Genomic DNA, 26041 nt, shown 5'->3' on the forward strand with positions numbered 1-26041 from the left:
TCTCTCTCTCTCTCTCTCTCTCTCTCTCTCTCTCTCTCTCTCTCTCTCTCTCTCTCTCTCTCTCTCTCTCTAAATTATACCGCGACACTAACAAGAGGAGTTTGACAATTAAAACATTAAACCAGAAATCTAAAATTTTACCGAAATAAAGTACACATGAATTTAAATACATTATTGTTTACCATTGTTGCTCAAAAACGGTTCTAGGGTCGAACATCCAGTGCCGATATTCCATCAAAGACTGTTTCTTTTATATTTTTGCTATTATCTCTAAAACTACTGGAAATGGGGAAGAAATATTCAATACAAAGTATGGTAGTGTTTAATGATTAACAACTTTCTAACAAGTGATTGAAAATTGTCGACCTTGTCTTGTAAGATTCTTCTTTCAAATTGTGAACGTTAAGAACCGTTGCTCCGTATCTTTGAAAATCCGCCACGACACGACGGTATGAATAATCTTCGTTCCACGATTCATCGTAGGTGTACACTCAGGGAAGAAGGATGCAACCAGTATTCGACCCGACAACTCCCTCGGGAGAGCTACGGTACAAGTCGAAACAAGCAGGTGGGGTAGCGCAAAGGACACGCGAAGGATGAGAGAAGGGGGTTGCACGAAGCTCCTTTGAGCCTCGAATTGGAACAATGGAAACTGGTTAACTTCAAACGAATATTCGATAGGATTCGCAGCATTCGAGCAAGGAAATGAGAGAAAAATATTAGAAGGATTCCATTCACATGCGTTGATACACCGGGACAATAGAGTGTGTGCAACCTCCGCTACATAACCGATTTTCTATACTCTTGGTAGCTCTCCGAGGAATCAAGTATAAGAGAGAATAGAGCAAGATGGAATAAGTGAAAGAAAAGACTGGAATAGCGGAGCTAGAATATTGACGTTCAGGCTCTGCCTGGCACCGATTTCAGTGACTGAAAGCAATTATTGAACAACACGTCGGTACAATGATCAGGACTGTGGTATTATAATGAAAAAAAAAATTTGAATTAAATGCTCTAGCATAATCGTTTAATGTTTATACAATATTGGGGCTCTTAAAGTGGTCCCCTTTTCCTTTGGTCAATTGTGAGACAATTTTCAAGATTTTTATACAGCCAAAGTACGTGACATACACTTTTGATATTTAGGACATTTATTTGTACATATGCATACAAGATTTCCTAAAATTTTCGACTGTGCTGCTCAATTTATTAGTACTCTTTAAACGCGTTAATTAATGTCAGACCTAAATCTAATTCTATTTAAAATGGAAGAAAGAAATAACTTTTTGTAATAAGAATTCAGTTTTCGTTTGGAAATAACTGAAATATTAATTTATTTGAAATACCAAGAATATCAAATAATCATTAACAGTATTATCGTTTACATAATAAATAAATGTTTATTCGACTATCTAAAGATGCATTCGCCACTTTCAAGCAGAAAATTGATCATTTAATCAAGAAGTATACATTACCTTTATTTTTTTTTTGACCGTGGAAGATGTTAGGAAAGTTTGTATAGGAATACATTGGACACCCGGTGTGTTTATGATTGTGTACATCATACTGTAAATCACCTGTATATCATGGTGAATTTAACGTTATTAATACATAAATGAATGCTTAAAATAACAATGAAGTGTATAAGTTACATTAATTTCTTGTTTTGTTTCAATTATTGTCATTTTATTATTTGAGATAAAAATAAAAATTTATCTGTCCAAAAAATAATAAATACAAAGTTTATTTTGATTTAAACATTTTGTGTTCTGAATTTAAATAATCTTCAGTACCTGTAAATATCATACCTGTATTTAACTTTTGTTTCCAATTTCGTAATAGCTACTGATTAACTTGGAAAATGGAGATTAACTGCAGCGTGACTCTGTTTGTTTACACATTATATCATCGACTTTGTTTTGTCTCTCACTGTATGTCAATACAGTACTTACCAAATCGAAATTAGAACACGTTGTCGATCGTAGTTGATCAATCTTTTAGGCACATCTATCTTATTTATTCTGGCGGAGCATTAAATAATTGAATACGCATTTATGCAAAAGATATGCATAATATGCAAAAAATATGCAATATATGCTATATGCAAAATATGCAAAATAAAAAATATATTCACGGAATCATCTAATCATGACATAAATTTCGGTCCAGGTCCCATTTATCTACCTATTTTTTATAAAAAATGCATTTGCATAAAGATCCGCAGTCTAATCATAACTGTCGTGTCGATCGGATCACTCTAAAGTCACCAGTAAACTCACCGAACCGTCTTTCCCACATTGTAGAACCTTATAATCAGTGTATTTTAATTTTGTAAATATATTTGCACATATGTATAATCCGTGCATTCTTAAATGTACTTGGGAATTAGTGAAATCATTAACCTTGGGAGCCTATTTATAGCTAAAGATAAAGAGTTACTTATTGTGAGCCACGTTAAAGCAATCCGCTCACAGAAACCAATAATTTAGAACCCAAAAATAGAACGAAGCGAAGAGGAAGCGTGTTCCAAGAGTGTATTTCTCAAACTTGGAAGACAATATTCCCTTCCTCTCTGTCCCGCTAGTTGGATCGATAAATAAGAAATAGGTAGAGACTGAATCGAAAGCAGCGCCAAACAATCGGATTGCGTCCATCAGTTTTCCTATCCCCTGGAACGACAACTTCGGTATTGCCTTTGATACTCGAATAACCGAGAATCTGGGTTTGGATCATACATTCAGCAATTCCGTTCATGTATTAACTGCACCGATCCGATAGCCATGGCAAATACATCCGGGAGGCAAGAAGTTGTTCGTCGTACGACCCGTTCAAGAGCTCGAAGATTGAAAATAGATTCGAATAAAGGTCAATCGGTTGGCTCTGAAGCCCGTATGTTATTGTCTGTCGTCTGGTCCGCTTCTGCTTTGAATTGCAAAAAACCGGGATTGAAAATGAAAATCAAGGGAAACGGATCTGAGCGATCGTTGCTCTCGAATTGCCTTATACAAGGAATGAAATAAGAGGCAATACGTCGTCAAGAATGGAGCACGGATGACCTATTGGATAGGAGAATACTATATACGGCTACCGTATAACGGAAAACGGATTTATTCAATGTACAACACGATCTAGAGCACAAGAAGAAGATTTGAAGCAGCAACAATACACCACGAACTGTGATCGTTCCCCAGTTTTCTATTCACCTTGCGTATTCGGAATCCGATATACATTTTTTATTTACCGCTCAACTATCGCGAATAAACTGCCGTAACTCGATTTGAAAAAATAATCTCTTCGATAGATTCATCAGTCTTCTATTTTGCCATTTTTTTAACCATTTCAAAATTCATCTTTAAACTACAGGGTGTGTTTGAAATAAATGGTTAAACTTTGATATCGTACATAACAGTATTATCTAGTACTCTATTCTCCATAACACTTTATCTACCGGGCTATTTACAATAATCGACAATTTAAAAGAGGATTGTTTAAGTAAGTATATACTAATTTACAGTATCTATTTTCCAAGTTAATCAGTAGCTATTACGAAATTGGAAACAATAGGACTACCCCTAACAGAATCTATAGATTTGGTAACTACAGTTACAGAAAATTTAAAAATTATACCCGGTGATTATGGAGAAAAAGTTATAGATAAAATGAAGTCAGTATTAAAACGAAAAGTACACTTTAATATATAAACTCAAAATCAGCAAGATCTTAAAGGGTGAACACGTTGAAGAACCACGAGAGGTTCTGGCACCTCATTGGAGTAAATTTAAATATGTCCCTACAAAATCATGTGACGTAGAATGCTCTCTATTTTTCGGCATATAAATTAATTTTAACAGATAAGAGGCACCAATTTACAATCGAAAATATTGAAAATACTATTGTTGTATATTGTAATTTAAATTATAATAGATAAAACAATAAAAAATAGTTATTAAATAATTGTGTAGTAATAATAAGTAGTTATGATATTGTTACGCCGGGGGGTGGTGGCACATCGAGGAGTAGACATTTTTAATAATCAACACGTCTTTTATAAAAGGAACAAGAACTCAGAACGTTTATTAACAATAACAAGAACTCAAGGTAAACACGTCAGTTCGATAGCAAGTCTGGCGACGTTCTGCCAATTCAAAAGATGCCGGTTCTCTTGGTAACCGGAACATCCCGACGATCTGCTTCCGCTCGCTCTTCAGATCGTACTTCAGATCGTCGCAATATCTTCACGCTGCCGCGACGATGCAACTTCGCAATATTGCGGCATCTTCATGCTGCCGCAACAATATAATTATTTTATAAATCCTTACATACATTCCCTATACTTACATTTAGCATACATCTTGCATATATTTTGCATATTTCGACATATTATAAATGCATAAAGATCCGCACTCTAGTAATAACTATTCTGTAGAACAGTAATGGTAACCGATATAGGTTAGAACTTTTCCAATCTATAACTTTCATTCAGAACCTTTATGTAACAGTTTGAAACAGTTATTTTTGAAACCAATTCAACTATTCAACACCTGTTTTCAGCGTTTTCTAACCATTAAACCTGACAATTGTCTACTGAAAACAATGTCTCTTAAGCTAGATTAAGGGCTGATGAAAACAATAGGGCGCCAGTGACCACGTAGTCTATCTCTAAATCAGAATAAGGTTCAATTCAATACCAATTCCAACTCGATGCTATGTTAATCTGACCTAGTGACTTCCACGAGTAAACACGATGACAATATATCTCGCGAAGCAGTGCAATGACAAGAGCACTTCGAACAAGACACACTTAACAATCCTTTGTAATTGGTTTCGAGACGATGCGGTGAATGTTGGCGTTCTCCGCACACTTCAGCTTACCAAAACTGATCTTAAACTATTTTCATCAAACTGGTCAGAGGTTTCTGTTGTAACTTTTAGCGACGTAATTCGTGGAAGTTTTAAAGTTGTTTAGAAAACAGTTCCGTATAGGGACTGCCGAAAGTCATAGCTCTATCGTTAAAACTCGAACGGGCAACGTTTGTACGACTGCTGGAACAAGGTTCTAGATAGCACCCTCGCGTATGGGATAATAACAACGACCATAGTACTTCATTACACGGTTCTGTTTGCGGACATACGAGTGGAGCGGCAGAAGGGACGCTACCCGACAATCCCCTCCGGAATATGGGATCAGACGGAACACGGAAACGAAGAACGAAAGGGTCGAGAAAAGCGGAGTGACGGTTTCAGTGCCAAACATTCAAAGTGCACGGATGCAGCGTCGAATTACGAACCGAGGAAGGACCGGAGTATCGCAAAACGCTTGACGTAATGAAACACCACGCGCGGGAGTTTGAAACGAGAAACCAGGGAACGGGGACAATTGTAAACATTATATTCATCGAAGGTTCGGTAAATGTTGTGCGAAACATATCCCATATGCTGGAATGAGGGGAATAATATTTTTAAACAGAGCAACTATTTGGAAATAAGAACATAGATGAAATGATCGCCTCTGCAACGATTAATAGTCACAATAAGGTCTCGTGAAAGACCTCTATTGGTGTACCATGGCATTAATTTATCCCTATAATAATATTGAAAATAAGAGCTGATCATTACAATCTAGCGGGATTACTCTCACGTCTAGGAATTGTTGCAGTCTCAAAATGCGAATGCCATAATCCATTCCAAGATCTAAATCATATTATTTGACAGTGTTGTCAATACAATATCCAGAGAACGAAGCTAATTAGAGCACTTCAGAAAATCAAATTGCATTTACCTTTGACAATGAAAATGATACTTGCTGAATCAAGTAGCCTGGCTTGTATGTTCATTCATAACTTTCAGTTAAAACAGTGTAATTTGAAAATATATAAAAAAAGAAAAAAAGAAGAAAAGAAAACCTGAGACTTGAGGTATGTCATAACTAATTGCTAGTATGTATGTATGTATGAGTGTTAGTACGTATATACAAATGTTACTATTGTATAATCGCTGTTTCTAAATCTGAACTCAAAATGTAAAAATTCAAAATGGTGGATCTAATATGGGGCCACAAAATGCGAAAACTAATTCGATTTGGATAAAACTTAGTATACAGGGGTTCTCTGGTCAGCTGATTCTAAGTCTAAATGCGAAGTTTGGAATTCGAAATGGCGAGACAAAATGACAAAAGTGAGCGTATTTGGATGACATTTGGTATCAAATAGTAACTGTACGTCGAACATACTTCGATTAAACTACTTATGGGCAATGATAAATTGCACTCATTTAGTAAAAATAAAGCGGCTTTCTAACGGGAAAAGAACGTAAAACGACGAAAGAAATTATAAAATTACTTGAAAAAATATAACAGAAAATAAAAGGTACAAGAAATAGTATAATATCGTTAAAACATATCGACAATTGTGACATTTACGTTAGATACCAACTACACGGACGTGGCGCATAGAAACTTCGCAACAATGGAGAACGAATAATTTGAACGGCACCTGCACAGGCTGATTCTCCGAAATGGTATACGAACGACTGATGCAGGTTACTCGTGAACAACACTCTTTCATTGTGGTCGCGGGAGGGAGAATATTGAATTGAAGCAGAAGAAACTGGGGTTAGCGAGATATGCAAAACGAAAAGGTAGAGGAAATGAAGTAGTAATTTCGAGACGGAAGATCGTTGCCGTGGTAGGAAACGTCGCTGCAAGTTGCCAGGATACTCGGGAAGAAAAACATCACGAGTAACAGAGAAAAATAAGTTGGTGCTTGTAACCGCGTAATTTTTCAGCAATTTTTCAGTTAATTTTACTAAAAAATAAACTGTATGATCTCGTGTTGCATAAATACATCGCAAGTTGGAAGCATTTTAAAGAAAAATTAAACAAAAAAAAATTCTTGGTTCATGAATTTTAAGCTTGATTGATTTTGATTAATATATAAATTCTCCATATCGTTGAAAAATGTCATCAGAATTGTAATAGACCAATGCAATGGTAAGCCCGCAGATTGAAAGATTCGACTTATCAGAGAGATGATAATCTTAGGCACGTCTAGACACGCCACTTTAAAATCTGCATAATATTAATGGAAGAGGTCAGCACGAATTCCCGACATTAATGCAATGGAAATTACAGGATAATGTGGAGAAATATGTAAATTAGTGGAAACAACCAAACGTTCGCTTAAATAAGAAGTTTGAAAGACAGGCTTGATAGCCACGTCATAAACTGATCGAACAAATTCCACGTAAGTATGGCTTAATTTCAGATGGAAAAACTTCATGTACCGAATTTAGATTAAAGTGAATAAAGAAAAACAAGTTCTTTATCTAGTAGATACAAAATTGCACATACGAACTACAAAGTGTTAAGGATGCAATTAAATAAATAGTAAATATTGGTTGGAAAGGTGACAAACAAAATGGCTAGTTGTAGCTTGAACAAGTGTAAACGCGAATAAAACTTTCTAGAAAGTAAGAAAACATCCTTGTACATATACAAATTTTTATCAGAGCAGAGGGAACTAATGTTTGATAATGTAGAATATTAGTTCAAGTGTAGATCTATCCCACTAGAAAAGGTTGAAATTGCTAAACTATGTTATATTCGCGAAATTTAAACAACTATATAACAGAAGCTAGCATGTAAAAACTCTCTTTAGCTATATGTGGAATATACGATAAAATACTGATAATAACTCACACAAAAAAAAAAGGTGAGATGTAATGATTTAAAATAAAAAACGGAATCATTGATTAAACAAATGTTTGATATCTGAGAATATTAATTTTGCTCATATAACAATTCTCTAAAATTCCTAAGGATGAAACTAACCCTTTCGTGCAGCAGCGGTGACCGCGATTGTACATCGGACAAATAAAACCAAACACCTGAAATTTCAGCGAGAAATTTCACTTAAATCTTGGTACGTAAATCTCGCGGCGGTAAAAAATTTAACCCAGCGAATTGCAGCAGCAAATATTTTGCGAAATTACATTCCTCTGTAACGTTAAACGTTCGCCCCAGCAAGAGCTAGAAAGACCTAACTCGGACCAACTGCAAGAGAAATATTCCACGGATCGGGTAAAGAGGACCAGTCGAAGGAGCCGGGAAGAAATTGAAAAAGCGTCGGTAGAAAATGAGCGAGCGACGCTAAAAACCGACGTTAAGCTGAGAGACAAGTAGAGAGGAGATGGAAAGGTACGAATTGGAAGTAAAGTTAAACAACCTTGTGGAAATAAATTCCTCGAAAACTATATACGAAACGCATCAAATATTCCCTGGGCAACGAACTTTCGAAAGAGAAATATGAACACGAACATCGGTGAAGTTCCATCCACGGGCAAAGAACAGCGTTGGCAAATTACTTTAGGAAATGGTACCAAGGAGCAAACGCAAGGAAACGAGAGGCTGAGGTCTCGAAGCCGCGAAACAAAAGGCAATAACGTTGGAAGAGTAAAACTTGGGAGAAAAAGAACGATGTGGAATGAACGAGTCTAGAGCTAGTATAGGGTTAATATAGAAATAAGTAGTCCTCGATATCCGTAGGATGTACTTGACATTTGTAGTGGTGCGGATGCAACTCGAACATCAAGTATTATCGACACCTTAACGAGGCATTATGTAGTTGATCTACAACTGCGGTTAGAGATTCTAGAGAAAAATACAGAATTATCCAAGTCCATTTCAAATCGAAATTGAGGTTATAGTACTATACACTAGAGGCTAAGGAAAACTGTCTGTCAGGCTGCAGTATATTAAGAAAGAAAACTGACACAGTCTAGAAAAAATTCAGAATAAAAAAACTCGGGGATCGAAACAAATATTTCCTTTAATAGAAAAATGATACAAGTCTTATTAGATGATTTTCAAGGATACAGTGAAATCACAACAAGTAAAAGTACAGGTCTTTTGTTCGCTATCAACATTTTAAACAAATAATACATACTCATCATTTATGATCGTCTTTATTAACATTAGGTTTACGGAGCATGGTCATGGTTTCACTTATGAAATCATTACTTTAGTAATGGGAATCTGATAAGAAATCGCCATAAACCTTATGTTAAAAGAACACTACATTAAAGTTCAAACATTAAAATAATTTTTTTTTATAGAATTATTAAATGGACTTTTTTGAGGACATTTACTGTTGTTAAGAAGATTATGAAATTCACTATACAACGTTAACATTTTGATTACGTGTAATTTAGGTGAAAAGGAGAAAGTGTACAAAGTTTTTTTTTTTTAATTACTTTGTTTAAGGTCACATCAACTACATGGTTATTAGTGACCACGTTAATATCTACAATTCAAATTACAACATATTCACTATTTCATATTTCATTAATATCTACTAGTTTGAGAAATTCGTTTCTATTGTTGAGAATCGTCTGCATATTATTTAAAAGTTTTGAATTCTACTCGATCGAAAGTATACAAAGTTTGTTTTTCAAATATTGAATGTCAATGGAAGGAATTACTAATTTCTCACACTACGTACTCAATTTGTTCACCATTAATCAAAGAACATTCAACGGCATTTCCACACTCACCATATTTTGAATACTCGTGTAAGTAAAAGAAAGTTACAAACGTGTATATGTCATTATAAGAAAGTACAAAAGTTAGATAGCGTTTCTTCCAAGTGAAGTGAACAAACGTCGACTTCTTAAATGCGATTACAATTCGGAAGGTTCTACCTTCTTTAAAGGAGAAATTGCACTATTCTTTTTCAATTATAAAACACCAATTTGGTGTAAATATTTTGCTATTTAAAAACAGTTAGAATATAAATATGTTCTTACACTAATTATCGTCATTATGAAATAAGTTGTGTTCTAGCTCGCGATCTATTTCGCTATTACTTATTTGATTTTCTTTACATATTTAACGTTGCACCTTTGGTTATTAGCGACTGTCTATTATGTGGTTAGATGTTGATCCAAATATGTGCATCTTTGCAGGACTATTTTGTATAAGATTAGCTAGAATAATTTGTATAAGTTTTTCCTGTACTCCATGCTTCCTTTAAACTAGTGGGCAGTTTGTGTTGTATGCGGAGTGGTTCGTTATTTTTACAGGTAAATATAATGTGTTCCATTGTTAGAATTTCGTTGCACGTACGGCAAGTGAGTCTAGTGATGTTCTCAAGTAGGTGTTATTTATTTTGTTTTTGTACTGAGAACCGTATGGAATAAAGGCAGTAGCGATCTGAGCGTTCTAGTAAACGATCGTTGTAAGATACCCTATATTCCCTCGTATTAACCCTTTGCGCTCGTGTGGCGCCTCTAGGGCGACATATGTCATTTTAAAATGATTTTTTGAACGTACAATATCAATTTTACTTATTTTAGAATACAGCTAATTATTAATTGAAATAACAATACATTGAGTCACGATTGTTCGTAGATGTTTCTTTTTGAAGTAGAGTTTTTGGTTTTACAGAAATTTATTATAAAAATGGACTGGACATGATTCTATAGACAAATGTCTCGAGTGCAAAGGGTTAATCCTCACTTAGAACCAACACATACCTACGTATCTATCATTATCGAGTATCTACACCCATCAAAAGAGTACTCTATAATTCCGTGAGAAATACCGCGGTCCTTCTTTTACAGTCACATTACCACGGAGCGTTAACCAAAAGTGAAGCTGCGGAAGACTATGAAAAAGGAAGCGTCCATGGGGGCCGAGACGCTCCAATGGAAACGAATGATTCGAGAGTGACGAGCCAAAGGCGCCAAGGGTTCGTCTTTCCGCGGACAAGAGGTGAATTTCATAGGAGTCCGGCCAGGTAGGGGAGGAACATTGGATGAACTCTAGGGCACTCGAGGAAGGAAGGAAGTAACCTGAAAGTAGAAGGCGGAACGTGAATTCATGTTCCTAGAGGAGTCGACTCTTTCGCAAAGGAACTAGCGAAAACGAGGAAGGAAAGAAAGAAACGTGCAAAGGTGGAAAGAAAGGCGGCGAATGAAGAAAGAAGATGGACCGAGGGTGCGGGCTCGCATTCGAAAGCTATATCGGGCCACGTGAGCCGAATGAAGCCACCTACTTGAATTTTCTGTCGACTGAACGTGAGAATTAGGCTTCCAATAAAGCGTCGAACGACAGCTCGGATCAGTGCCTGATGCTCCTGCGGCTTTCGGATGTTCAATGATGAAAGGACACGTCCTCCGTCCTCAACGCGCCCGAATATTCTCATAAACTTCAACGAAACGATTCATACTTAATCATCGACTACTTACGGAATTCGGATTATCCATGTCGGCCATAGAATGTGTTTCCCTCATGTGTTTCCCTCCATTCCAGCCAAAGAGGCGCTTTGAATTCTTTAAACGAACTTCCGCAACGTGTTTCGTTAGTTCAGTGGGCTAATTATGAAAGTTTCCTCTAAATGGTTAACTATGTTTTATTTTTGCATGGCCAAGCATGAGTTTCTTTAGGAACAATGTTTATGAATAATTGTTCGTCACACGAATTAAAATTTATGTTATCGAAGATAACTAGGACAAATTTGATGATATATATTATTTGCATATATCCTAAAGCATCCAAGTTAGGAAACGTCTTGGCTCGAAGTGTGGTTGTTTGTTAGAACTTTATCCTGCTTGAATGTACGTACGAACACGAAATTATATGAATTATATATTCCATCGATAAGTTTACGATTACATAGGTCTGTAATGAACATGTAATAATATTTATATTTGAACAAAGAATAAATGAAAACAAATCTTTTGTTTAATTTAACAAATTAACAAATGCAAAACTTTCCTTTATAAAGTGACTGCTGGATGTTGGTTTATGTTATAGTGATAAGAAGACTAGAACGAATTAAATAATATCTTCTGAAGTATCTCCATAATTTTTTCACAATTTCCTGTGACAAGCTAAATTTTTTATACTTAGAAGACCTATTTTAACCACAGTAATTATTGAAAAGATTATAAACATTACTTTCCATTCTAGGAATTTAGGTGTTCATAAGTTAAACATTACCAGAATAACATTGCTGTACTAATACTTCTTGAAATAGTAGAATGTAGCCTATAATGCTAAAAATATGCTCTGATTTACAAGACTATCGTCATAACGTTTAATTATAACCTACAAGTGCTTTCCTCTGTTCTATCATTACCTAATAATTAATTTAATTTGTGATATACGTATACTGTAATTATAGGTATCTGTTATGGCATATTTCCTTCAATTTCAGGAGTAATGCGATGTTATTCTTAAAAAGGTTACAAATTGAGGATGTCATAGCCAAATTATCTACATTAAGTCTAATTAAAAGACGACTATTACACTTAATAAAGAAATAAATCATACATTCTGTATCGCTAGAATTATGTTACATGTATGAATTTTGGAGGGAAACTACGATATATAACATCTGAGAATTCAGCACATGAAAATTCCTTCTTTAAAAAACTAGTACACGATCTCATTATAATAATAATAATAATAAACATGTATACGTTCTAAAACATAAAAATATATGATTCTTTTCTCAGGAAACGGAGTACATACGTGTTATTCGGATATTTGTTGACTTCTATAAAAGAAGGAATTGAGATCACATAAATAAAGTTATTAAATAGAAGTTCTTTCATACGTAACAAGTGACCCAGCTTTAACTGTAGTTTCATCGATGCAGTTCCTTAATATAGAATTTACCGAATAACCTGAAATAGTGATTTTATATTATTATAGGAGCATATGGAATACCAGTCGACTTTTTAAATTGTTAAAAGGACGGAAATCCGATAATTTAATTGGACGATACGTTCACCTAAAACGGAAAAAAAATCGAACTTCCTTCTCAAAAGTAGGAATTAGGTTTTTCATTATAAACTCAAAAGTCGTCAGTATAAGTTTTCGATTGAATTATCTCGTCGAGTGAAGTCTATCGTTCTCCGACAACAAAAATACCATCGCTTTGAAATTGAACGGTACCGATCCCTTCGAGGATATAAAATACCAAAGCAGAAGCAATCCGTGGTACATAACGTATTCGTAAACCAATATCGCGAAATTTTTCGTTTCCTTTCTTCAATTTATCACACTTGGGTCGGATTGCCGGCTCGATGCTCATCCATTATTTCATTATTTGCTGAATAACCAAACAACCCGCGTTGTATTCGCCACGAATTGTTTGTATTCGATGCCTGGATGTGCAAATAACGTTTCGTTTCGATGTAAAAATTAGTAACTTCTGAAGTTTTCCAATTCCGTTACTTAAATACGGTGCGGAAGTTGAACATGAGTTTTAGTGTACCTGACATTTTTGACAGATTGAGAACTGCGTACCGTAGCAACTGTAAATTTGCATTCGTTCAATGTGGCATTTCAAACACATGTTCTACAAACAATTCATTATTCGATAAGAATTACGCAACATGGAACATCATTACCTTTTTATGATAATAGGTTGCGAAATCGGGTTATCGGTGCATATTAGTTCAAAATGAATTTTTTTTGCTTTTTAACGCAAATGGTTTAGAATGTTAGGCAATAAAATATTCACATTCTGATTTTACTTACACTTAGATTAAGATTGAATCATACAATTCGGTAGTATAAATATTGAATAATGACCTTTATATTTCACTGAAGTAACAATGTGCAAAAGACAATCGAGAAACCGCTAGAGCTACAAAAAATAGGCCGTATTAAGATAACATTCACATAAAGGATTATCACAAAAGGGGCTTTAACAATGACGACTTATTCGTAACATGGACAGAGATGGGGATCATTTTAGCACACTGAAGTCAGGTTAGGTCAAACGTTTCCTTCGAAGGCGTTAAGTTGACAAAAATTGCTATAAGTTTTTAAGTAAGTAATATTTTTCAATGAAATTTTGAAGAAAGTCATAAAGTAATTTTTCACTTTATGAATATGTACTTCATTATACAGGGTGTCTACGTATAAGTTCGGACATACGCAGGGTGTCAATTCTACAACAAATTTCCAACAAAAAATTCCTCTTAGACATTTTCTTTGTGTCGCATTATTCTCAAGTATTTTCACTTTTAATATTTTTTCTGTCTTGTTGACACTTGACACTCTTTAAACGGCCTTAACTCCACCAAATTACAGTGTAAACTTAAAACTAAGTATACCATTTACGACCTTTTGCTATCTAGTGTGCAAATTTTCAATACTTGATCGGTAAAATCAACTGGTACACAACGAGATGATAAATGATAAACGAGTATTGACATTCGCAGAAACGACATTACTTTCTGGTCCCTCTAATATAAACGTACGTACTGAGCAAAGTATATTCTATTGTTAAAATAGAATCGAAAACCGACAGGACTAAACACGATGGGCAAAGCGTTTGCAATATTCTATATCGCCCTGGGTTGCGTGAATTAAAATAGATAATACAAGTACAAACACGAGTTTACTCGTGACCGGTCAACAATGTTTGGACATGAAAACACGAGTTAACTCGTGACCGGTGAAGAATGTGTTAAGGAGGGACATATGAAAATATCAATAACGCATATGTGCGTTATCCGGACCCAAGTAATAAATCAATGTGATACAATTTGTGTCAATTTGTTGAGGTACCGTGCTAAATGTTGGCAATGGTCAGGGAGGTTTGGTTCGATACGGTAGGGGAGAGTTCGGAACGTGACTCGAAAATAGCTCGCTTCGATCGTCCCTATTATAGACCGAGGCGTTTCGTTGCCTGAACATTCGAAATATTCGAAAATTGTCTGGCCTCTCAAGTAGGGTTCGATATTAAATGAAAATGAAAGATTGAAAGCTCTCCAGGCTCGTGATCGCGTCCAAGTTTAAGCTCGTGACGGCGGACCGGTAACAGAGTCAATCAGATTAAACTCGATCTGAATTTTGGAGCCGTTTCATTTTCACGCTCGCGGAACGGAGGCCGATATTATCCGTCGGCGAGTATAATTCCATTTTTCTCTCGGAAACTTTTTTCAATCACTTCCCATTTAATAATTTCTTTACCATTCCCGCCGCTCCTTCGTCCGTTCTTCCATTATCCCGGCCCGTATTGACTTAATTAATCGATTTCACAGAACCCTCCCTTCGGCCCTCGGTTGATTTCTCTTGGCCAACAGATGAGACTCTAACGACGCCCCGGCAATGGAAATAAAATTGCCAAGCTTCGCGGCGGGGAGGACAGTATCGAATTCCCGATGGAATAAACTCTGGGACTCTCGAGTTTTCTGATAAGGGCCGCGAATCTTGCTGCGTATAAGATAGATCTCCCAGTGACGCCAGCCACCGCCGCCACCAGCCAACCAAGGGATGATAGGGTATCTCGATGGGGGAAAGGGGATACTGTCTGCTCCATTGAAGACTTTCGATAAGACTTCGCAGAGGAGTACGCAGGAAAACGATCCAACCGGCGCGAGCGACCCTCGATTGATTACACGAGGACTACTCGAAGACATTCGAGCAAACGACCGATACGTGACACTTTGACGCTCGAGCGAGAATGAAGCATTTCATTCTGTTCCTTCGATCGGTTCATTCTCGCTCTCTCGCGGATATCGATTCACGTGCCACCGTTTCTCGCATGCCGACAAGTTTGCCCTCGCTAGCACTATTCACCAACGCGATAGTTGCGTACACTCCAGCCAAGCTTTGAATTACCTTCCATCTATCAAGGAGTTGATGTCACGCGGTCGAGTGTCTGGCAATGAACCATCGTTACTCATTCATAATAATTTTAAACCACCATCGCTGGTTACGTATGCGCAGGTTCAATCGATGTCGATAGCATTGTACCGATCTTCATATGTTAACCCTTTGCACTCGAGTGGCGCCGATACGGCGCCCGGCCGATTTGAATTGTCAACTCAAGCGGCGCTGCTGCGGTGCCCGAGTAATTTGAAGTCTTAAATGGTGGCGTAAGCTCTTTTTGGGGGCATGGAAATTTCCCTGATCAATTCATACATTTTATATAAACTAGAAAAGACAAAAAAAAAAAGGAAAAGTCACTGAGCCATCTGCGATTTCTGAAAACACCTGTCGAACAATTGAGAGGATTATATCGCCAGCAACGAGAGCAAGCGTCTACGTCGCATTCCGATGAAATCCGACTAAACGGAAAGCTTCACGTAATACTAAAAGGGTCAAAAAGGGACTGCAAGGTTTGTTCTGACTGTAACACGCCTGGAGGTAGCCGAGAAATTTGGTATTACTGTGATACGAGTCCTGAGAAACCTAGGATGCAACTTGGACATTGTTTTCCAAAATATCACACCAAAACTAATTACAGAGTGTAATATTTATCGAAGTTTGTTGTTTTCGACATGTAAATCATAGGTTCCCAACCTTTCTTGGCCCACCGCCCCCTTTTTAACAGACTTCGAAAAGGAGGAGGTTACTCAATTCAACATATATATATTCTTTTTTTTTTCAAACAGTGGCAACATTCGACGGCGCCTCTTTTAGGTGAAATATACTATATTACTACATTACACATATATTTAAAAACAAAGACCGGTTATTATTAAAATTACTTTATTGAAAGATATTAACATGTTGATGTATTCTTTAAAATTTGATAAACAAATATACATATATTATTAAAAAAAACTAATATAATATTATTAGTGAGAAGGCTGAGCTTGGTGTAACGACAATAATTTTTCGATATTTGGTGTCAGATTTGTCATCCGCAATCTTAAATCGCCGCATTCCACTATTGACAATCTGTTTCTTTTCTTTGTTGCTAAATTGTTGATTACACTGACATTTACAACATTTGTTGAACATTGAAGATATTTGTTAAAACATGCGTTCGAAGATTTTTGATACACATTAATCAAACTTTATGCGCGTTCTTGCGAGTATTGCCCAGGGGGCGGCAGTTGGTCCGCAGCGCCCCCAAAATTTGTCTTCGACCAAAAGCGCCCCCTTAGATTTCTTCAACGCCCACCGGTGGGCGGTACCGACCCCGTTGGGAACCTCTGATATAAATGAACAAAATGATGGAATTTTATTATTTGTTTATTTATAAATGTTTTTAAAGTACTTGTAGTGTTTGCCGAATTTGGCTGAAATCGTCTGGAATTGCTCGTTCGCGCAAGCGAAAAAGACCTCGACTGCAAAGGGTTAAATTCATTGTATGCGAATACTTGAAATTTAATTAGGTTATAGGCAATATAATTTTATTTGATACGTATGCCATCTTTAAGATGTGTAATTCGATATTCCATGAAGTAACTGATTATTAGGTAGTTTCATTATAGAATAGTTGTTTTATTTGATCCTGTAACTACAGTCAGTGTAATAAATATTCGTACAGAAACCATTTATTTTAAATGGATTGCTGTACGAATACTTCTTACACTGACTGTAGATATTTGTAGAGAATATCGGTTGCGCTCCATTTCAAACTTATACAAATCTGAACATTTAAATATGGTTCTGTTTATCATAAAAATATTATTTAATTATTTTATATAAGAAAATTGTACATTTATTTTTTATTATTTCCGTAAAAATGACCTAACTCACGAATGAGAATGAAAATTTATATATTTATCATAATACTTTCGCGAGGGTATCACTAATGAATTTGCAAAATTTCCTTGGTAAAAACGACACAACCTTATTCGGACTAATTCAATTATACCCAATTCAAAAATATTTCAATTATGTATAATTAAAAGTAGTCTGAATAAGGTCTAGTTTGGACTTAATTCATTGAAAAAACTGTAGCAGCCCATTGATAATACTATCATGAAGATCTATGGAGAAATATGAAAATATTAATTTCCATTACAGGTCACTCTATGGCTGGATGACTTTTATTTATTCAACTGTCAGCGAGTCCACAAACATCAAGGCAGAATTTATTCGTGCCGCGACAAAGATAATCGATCAATACATAAGAAACTTTTGAGACGTTCGAAGTTAGCACGATAATAATCTAATAAATACAAATATTTTTAACATTGCTACTGTTGTATTTTAAAATTCACACATCGTCGCGTATATGAAAATAAAAATTGCTAATTCTATCTTGTCTTTAATTTATTGTACAATGTTCTATAGCGTAAGATATGTCAAAGCTGAGAAAAAGTGTTCGTGTGATGCAAGTGGATGCAATTTTGTTTTAAACATATTTCGTTCTGTTTCTAAAACAGTAACTTCCGATAGTACTGATTCAGCATTATTAAATCTAACAAATATTCCAGGTATTTGGTCAAGTTTGTTAGTAACGTTCTCCAATGCGTTGCTAGAATATTTCAGTACTGACAATATGTGCTGAATAAATAAATGTTTTAAGATGTTTCATAGCGGATATAAACCTGGGCAATGAGAAAACCAGGCAACAGGTCCTACAGGAAGTGTTCATGTGTTAGAAAATCGTTCGCTCAAGAACTGCCTGGCTACTTGACTGAAGCGAGACAATCCATTGTCATACATAAATCACAACGTACAACATTTAATGGTACTTCTTTCAGTAGTGCATGCAATTGACTACTGAGTAGTCACTACTCGAAGAATTGGCATACGATTGAACTGTTAATCTTCCATTAAGAAACACATGGAGCTGTTACACATTGTTTACAAACAGTTTAGTAGAATCAGTTAGGTAAGAGAAATTCTTCAAATTAGTGTACTAAACGAACATACCTACCCATAAGTGCGTATGAATGCGTATGGATACTAACACCTATCAGCAAAGTAATAATATTATCAAAGAAAAACTATAATCTACTGACTAATTTGTTGTCGAAGAGTCTCGTTTCAGAATTCAAGAAAAAAAAAATATTAACCGAAATATAAACAAAAGTTTCTGAAGTTAATATGTTACAACCGAAGTATAAGTAAACATAGAATTAATGTAATGTTATATAAATGTAAGTTCCCAAAGCCAGTTTAATAATAATTAGGTGGAAGAGTTAATTCGTTTCTACCTAAATCAAATTTTAAATATTCTATAAATCTACAATTTCACATTCTGTTATCTTTGAAAGTAGCGTAAGTCCATTTATGGTAATCGAAAGAACAAATTTCTTTAAAGTGCTACTTTATAAACGATCAAATTATAACCCCACATCAATTTAATTTTACAAAAAATATAAAACAAACATATTAGCATTTGCCAATATTCGTGAAATCATTAAAATGCCACCCTTTAAATATTTCGATACAAAATTAAATGTACTTACACCACTTTCGACGAAAACTGCTCAATTCAATCATAGCGTCGCGTTTAAGACAGGATCTACTTCTTGCTAGGGTCCATCTAGCGAAGCTCTGAGAATATTACTTATCTCTGTTCTATTCGAGAACTTACATGCTCCTAAAAAGGTAAGCGGTCCCGGTGTCTTTTTCGATTGCTCAGAGGTCCCTGTGCGCTTTACCTAAATCCAGTTCAGACTTGAACTGTCCCGCGTAAAATTAAAAACTTGCTGTAAAGCTTCGCCGAGGGTATTGAGAATTCGTTTCCCCAGAGAAGGGTATAAAATTTAGTGCAGTGTTCCTCGCCGGTATCGATACATCCACGGATCTCGAACTTACTTCAAAACAAACTTGCCTATTTTCATCGGGCGCTTAAATCCGTCGTAAACTTTGCTGTAAATAAATCGCAACGCCAAGATAACTTCTTTATGCGATCGTCGAACGCGCGACAACGCTCTCGGGGCTGGCGACTGAAACGGAAAGCGAGCCGGCGGGCGTGGAAGAAAGAGGACGAGGCGTCGCGGCGCCCGGGGTCTTAATAATGGCACGTCGTAGAAATGCACCGTCATGCCAGCAAGGGTGGAGAAAACGGCAGAGCAAAAGGAGAAGACGAAAAGCGGCATGAACCTCGTGATTTATCAGCTCGCTTATCCGCCTCTCCTTCTCTTGTTCTCGACCGAATAGCGATGTTCGTATACTAGGCTGGATTTAGGGTAACATTGACCGGGAATTAAGGGGGGAGGGTCAAGTAAAATTCAAAATTTTGTCCTCTTTTTTTTGTTTAGAAAATTAGTTTACCATTTGGAGAATGCGCTCCGACCATTTCAGCTAAAACTTCGAAGTCTAAGTGTACCTACAGAGTCATTAAAGTAATGCGCTCCAAACGGTACACGAAGGACTATTTTTAGATCCGGAAACTTTAAACGCATTTTTCTCAAAACACAATGAAGCCGTGCCGTGCAACGTAGCTTAGAGGTTTCTCAGCCGATTGCTATGAAAACGGCACAAAATATTCCTTAAACTACTCCACTTTGCATCAACCTAAAGGTTTTTATAAACATTAAAATGAACAATGTTTTTAATCATTTTTTTTATAACAAGATTTTTTTAACGTGGCGTGAAATTTTTAATTTAAAATGTTTTTTTTGTTTAAATCTAGGTTGTTGCGAAGCGTGTTACTATATTTTAACAAAAAATTGGTGGATTTTTGATTTCAAATAATTAGAGTGACCTGTGCGTTGCACGGTGCATTCTCGAGAAGCCAACTTCAAACAGCTGCTGTTCATTCGTTTATGAATATTTTTACATAAAAAAAAATTATATAGATTATCTAGATGCTATAAAATAACAAGTAATTAGTTGCAAATAAATATATATTACGCACTCTTTAAAAATAATTCGCGAAAAAGCGGTTGTTTACTTGACCCTCCCCCCTTAAAGAGACTCTAGTGCAAATAGAAATAACGCCAAGAAAATGATAAAAATTTGTATACGGGTTAGATTTTATCCCAAAAACACCCACACAAATCTTGGGAAGGCTAGGGTACCTAAAAGCTAAAAAAACAAATGTTTCAATTATTCACTTTTTAACGTGGGCTCTTATGGGAAAATGCGTTTTCAACACACTCAATTACGTGCTACAAAGTAATTGACGCCGAGATTGGATCGAAAATATAATGCATAATAGAAAAATATCTAAAGAACATATATTGATTTACAAAATACTCCGAGGGTACTTGTAGTATTAGTAATAAATTAAAGAATACTAGGATAATGCGTTTTGTCTTCTGCTATTGACATAGTCTGAGAGATCTGGCACGCTGTACGAGAGGTTAGAAAACGCGCGATCAAATACAAACAGTACTGTAGTTTGTCTGAAAATAATAGAATTCTGAAGCTGGGCATCGCAAATTTGTATCGTTAGGGCGAAGATAAAAATGACAAAATATGTTTTAAAATATCAATGTTGTGAATATGTAGTGTATAAAATAAAAAAAGGTTTTCATAATTTGGAATATAAACCAGGAGTAGAATTTGGAATGACGTGAATATACGTCAGTGGTCACGAATGTGTTAATATTTTGGATTATGTTTGTATAATCTTAGCGATTTAGTTCAAGAGTTATTTTTACGTATACTTTAGTATGTGACTGAACGTGAAATTGATGATATAAATAAAAAAATGCTCCTTTTGGCGAAAGGACCGCCATTAGGCAATACGGTCTAAGGAGGACGAATAACCTTGTGTCGGCACTATGTGTACACGTCGAGGCTGGGACCTTACTAAGTGACACTTTAAAAGGAAAAAGAGATAAGAGTGTATGAACGCACTTTGATGCATGCTTCGCGACTATTATGGTGGGCTATAATTTTGCGACAAGACGAGCCCCGAGAATAGAGATGCTCGCGGCTCGATTTTGCTCCCCGTGATCCAGCCGATTTATTCGGTCATGATGGACGTAACGATGCGGTCGTGAAAGTGGAAGAGATCCGAGCGGGATAACGTTATTATCTCGAATATTATTTTTTCTCTTCTCTCATTTTACGCAGCGGTCGCGCTCCGTTGACCAGCGGTGTATAAAGCCCGAGTCCTCGTAGCTTTGAGGCTCAACTTTAAATCCCGAGTCCTTAAAGCTTGCGTATAAAGGGTTGGAGCGTTTATGACTTAAACCGTGCAATAACATGTTTCTTATATATTGAAATAAATTGGCATTCAAATTTATTTCCTGCGCTGCACTTTATAACAAGGTAAATAATCCAATTATTGATATATGTAGTTTTGGTAATCAACATCTTTTGTTGGTAATAGAACATTTTGAGTATTAATAGTTGTCTACATTATGACATGAAAAGGTAGATCATTGTATACAGTCTCTTTTGTATTTTTTATTAAAATACGTTCTAAGTAACGTTTAGATGTTGCTAAAAAACAATATATTGATATTTTCATATTTATTAAGTTCATATTTATTAAGTACAAATCATAGTTATTGACATAACCTCGTTTTTCATCGTTTATAAAGTGCATACTGAAAATGCTAAGATCATTCTGTATATCCACTCTCGCAAAATTTAATTCGAGTTAGGAAACAGTATGTACCGATAGTCCCAACCGAGTACCAAGACATAACTTGGCCATCTAAGTCTACCCTTAACACTTGGAAACAAACAATCTAAATTCAAGTGTTCCAATGCAATGAAAGGAACGAATTCTTACTTGATGTACTGAACAACTCAATCAAAACATTTGTCTCGAGATCGAGTTGTCCACTGCGCCAACTGACTTTCTACTCTGAAAACATTCGAATATCGAAAACAAAACATGGAGACATTTTTCCTTTATGTCTGAGCGTTCACATTATTTCGTCCAAACTCGGTGCATATTTACAGTTCCCAAGGTGCTCGGGACTTAAAAAAGGCTATACAACAGATGCGCCCGATAGATTTAAAAGAAGGCAAGACAAGAAAGACGGTTCGCTACAAGTTGTTACGCCCATCGGCGAAATCAACGTTAATTTCTCTTTTATTTGTATCTCTGATTAAAAGTAGTGCCTTCGAGCGGTGAGGCTGCAGTGCAGTCTGGCAAAGCGAGCACAAAGAGAAAAAAGGAGGGAATGCGATCCACCGTCGTGAACGCGAGAGGAAATGTGTATTACAAGCCGAAGCGGGCCTTTTCCGAACGCGTTTTCTCTGTGCTTCTTTGAGATTCCGCGTTTGAAAAGTTCTTTTGAAAATCTAAAGAGACTTTGGTCTTAACGGATACCCAGAATCCAGCGGAGCGAAATCCAAGGCAACAAATAATATTAAACCGTAAGCAGGAACGCGATGAATTTGATTAAAAATGAAAAACGGACCGTTCCATAGGGTGCTTTGGTTTTAGCTGTCAAGATAGATCAGTTTTTCTCTATTCCGCTTCGAAACGAACTGCAGTGCATTCGACATTTTGTAACGTTACATTTTTTCATGTTCGTTCTTCGCGTTGGTTTTTGAGGTTTTTCCGTATTGCTAACTCCTGTTTTCTATGTATGTGTTTATTTATAATGATACATGTATACAGGATATCCACGTATAGGTTTGGACATACGCAGGGTGTCAATTCTACAACAAATTTCCAACAAAAAATTCCTCTTAGACATTTTCTTTGTGTCGCATTATTCTCAAGTATTTTCACTTTTAATATTTTTTCTGTCTTGTTGACACTTGACACTCTTTAAACGGCCATAACTCCACCAAATTACAGTGTAAACTTAAAACTAAGTATACCATTTGAAAGAGCGTTAAATTTCCCATCTCCATGATGCAAAACCAAAATTTATTACGTTACATTTAACAAGTGAAAAAGTATTGCGTTGTCCTGAAAGTCAATGTTGATTTTTGGTAGGTGGTACACGTCTGAATATATCGAAGTGGTTGAAAACAAATAACATGCCTACATCCCTTAACAGGTGGAAAGGTTGTGGAATAAAGTGGCACCTATGTAATTCAATTAATACATATTAAAATTCAAATGTGTTTTTGTATGTTTCTTAGAAATTGGCACGAACTTTCTGGACAACCTAATAGGTCAAACTTTACATTGTGAAAATTTCAAAAGATTTGACTTTTTCTCTATTCGTTCTTGGGTTTCAAAGACATAGTTGTTTGGCGGGTACTCCTCGGGAAAAATTTCCACAAAGTCTCAACTTTGGAATGGTTTTGGCAAAAAAGATTGTACGGTGGTATTTTAGGGAGAAAATGATGGTGGTATTTTAGGGTTTAAATGCAGAATTGACACCCTGCGTATGTCCGAACATATACGTAAACACCCTGTATACCCAAAGGCATTTAAAGAATATTTACAACAAAATAAAAAGAAAAGAAATTAAAAAAATAAAATTATAACAAAATTAGCTTTCGTTGGCTACCAATTATATGTGTAGAATGTAATAAATTACAAATATATAATATACAATAATATAGAATGTATAGACGAAGAGTGATATTCTTCTTATTTCATTTTCTAACGATATCTTTTCTCCCTTTTAGATTATAACAAATATCTTAAAAATGACCTTATAACCAAAAGGAATTGGAGTAATCGTCTACATTATTTTGCAATTGTTTGTATCTTCGCGTTTACGTTTAAAATGAATAAAAGAAAAAATGAATTATTATGTCATTTTCACCTTGAAAGAAATATTTTAAATGAAGCTTTCCGCCTAAAAAACTTTGAAAAATACCTTCTACGTCGAACCAGTCGGTATTTAAAATCATAGATCTTTTAAATAGTAGGAAAGTCGATGATCATGGTAGAAATATAGCTAGGAAGGAGAATTATTTTACTAATATACATATATTGTATTTTATCAATAAGTAATCAGAATGAAAATATCAATAATAATTGTATAACGTTTATTTGTATTCGTGTGAATATATTTTACTAATAGAAGTATCAAAGAATCCGAATATGTTAACAATAATTAAGCAACGTATTCGTATTCATTTTATGGCTTACTGCTGAGATAATAATAGATTTTATATTCTTTTCGTACTTATATACAAGCTTCGTGTTTCCGTAATGAATATTTTATGCACTGGATTATGTCTTCTGTATATGCTCCGTTGTAGAGGTAACAAAACCAGTCTTCTTTATTAAGAAAAACGATAATGGTTTATGGTAGTACTCTTGCGATTTAAGAAATCTTGCCGTAGATGATGTAGGACTCGTTATAACTTTACAAAAATATCGATTCGAGCTATATAGTAAATTCAGTATTTGTACTGTGAATGTATTTTACTAAAAACGATAACATATAGAATAAAATTGCATTGTTGCATTTTTACTTCTATAAATTACTTATAAGCTACAGAGTTCATTAATTTCTTAAAAATTCAATAAATTGTTTAAAACGTCTTTAGCATGCAGAAAACGACCTATCATTTGTTATTGTATTTTAGAATATACTTTCCATTACTGCGTTATTTTATATATTCGTAGATTGCATTTAAATGTTTTAATAACACAAAATTGATGAATGATTTAGACGAGTGGTATGGAATGCAGTAAACAACTTTCACCGGATGCTTAGTAAATGCAAGATAAGAACAGATCGACGTTATCAAATCGTGTCAATTATAAAGTGAAACTAGCACTTACTATTTCTTCACGTTATAGAAGTAATTAAAAACGTACATATTATACATATGTTAAGAAAGGAAAGTCATAATTGTACTAAAAAATTACTAAATAATTTTAACATTCAAGTCAACTGTGTCATTCTGATAATTAACGGTTTCAATATTTCTGAACTAATTCCATTCTAAATAAAACATGAGATATTTGAGAATTCTATTCCAAAACTTCTGTCTGTAATAATCTGCACAAGTAATTTGATTTTAAACACGACTATCTAGGAAGTCCACTTTCTGTTAGTAAAATTGTGCACGTGATAGAAATATTAAAGAAAATAAAAATACAATAATAAAAATAGACAAATTTCACACGATATCGTCAAAAAGGTGCGTGCTCAATTACCCAATAAATTAACACTAGGTTTATGGAGAATAGTCATTCTACCTAATTTTGAATTTTACAAGAAAAGTTACACAGCCTTTTACATTTTACTTATGTTGACTTTTATCTGTATAAAAAGATCAACATATATCCAAATTCAAATTTTGTGTAAGACTTCTAATTAATTCTATTAAATCGACTTCACTCGTGAAAATATACCTTCAGTGATAACAATGTGATAAAACGTCTTCGTAAACCTAGAACTAGCTATCCACTTAGATTGTTCAATTCGGGAAAGGAAATGTCCTTATGGACGGTGAATAACTAACAGGCGCCAGTATAAACGTATTAAAACTTCG

At 35.3% G+C, this 26041-nt stretch overlaps 1 protein-coding gene across 1 annotated transcript in view; it reads right to left on the reverse strand.

Moving 5' to 3' along the window:
* LOC128891288 (semaphorin-1A-like) overlaps positions 1-26041 on the reverse strand; it is a 588517-nt gene that overhangs the window by 67102 nt on the left and 495374 nt on the right. The window lies entirely within an intron of this gene.

Source organism: Hylaeus anthracinus, unplaced genomic scaffold (genome assembly GCF_026225885.1).
Source record: "Hylaeus anthracinus isolate JK02 unplaced genomic scaffold, UHH_iyHylAnth1.0_haploid 12001, whole genome shotgun sequence".
Lineage (NCBI taxonomy): Eukaryota > Metazoa > Arthropoda > Insecta > Hymenoptera > Colletidae > Hylaeus > Hylaeus anthracinus.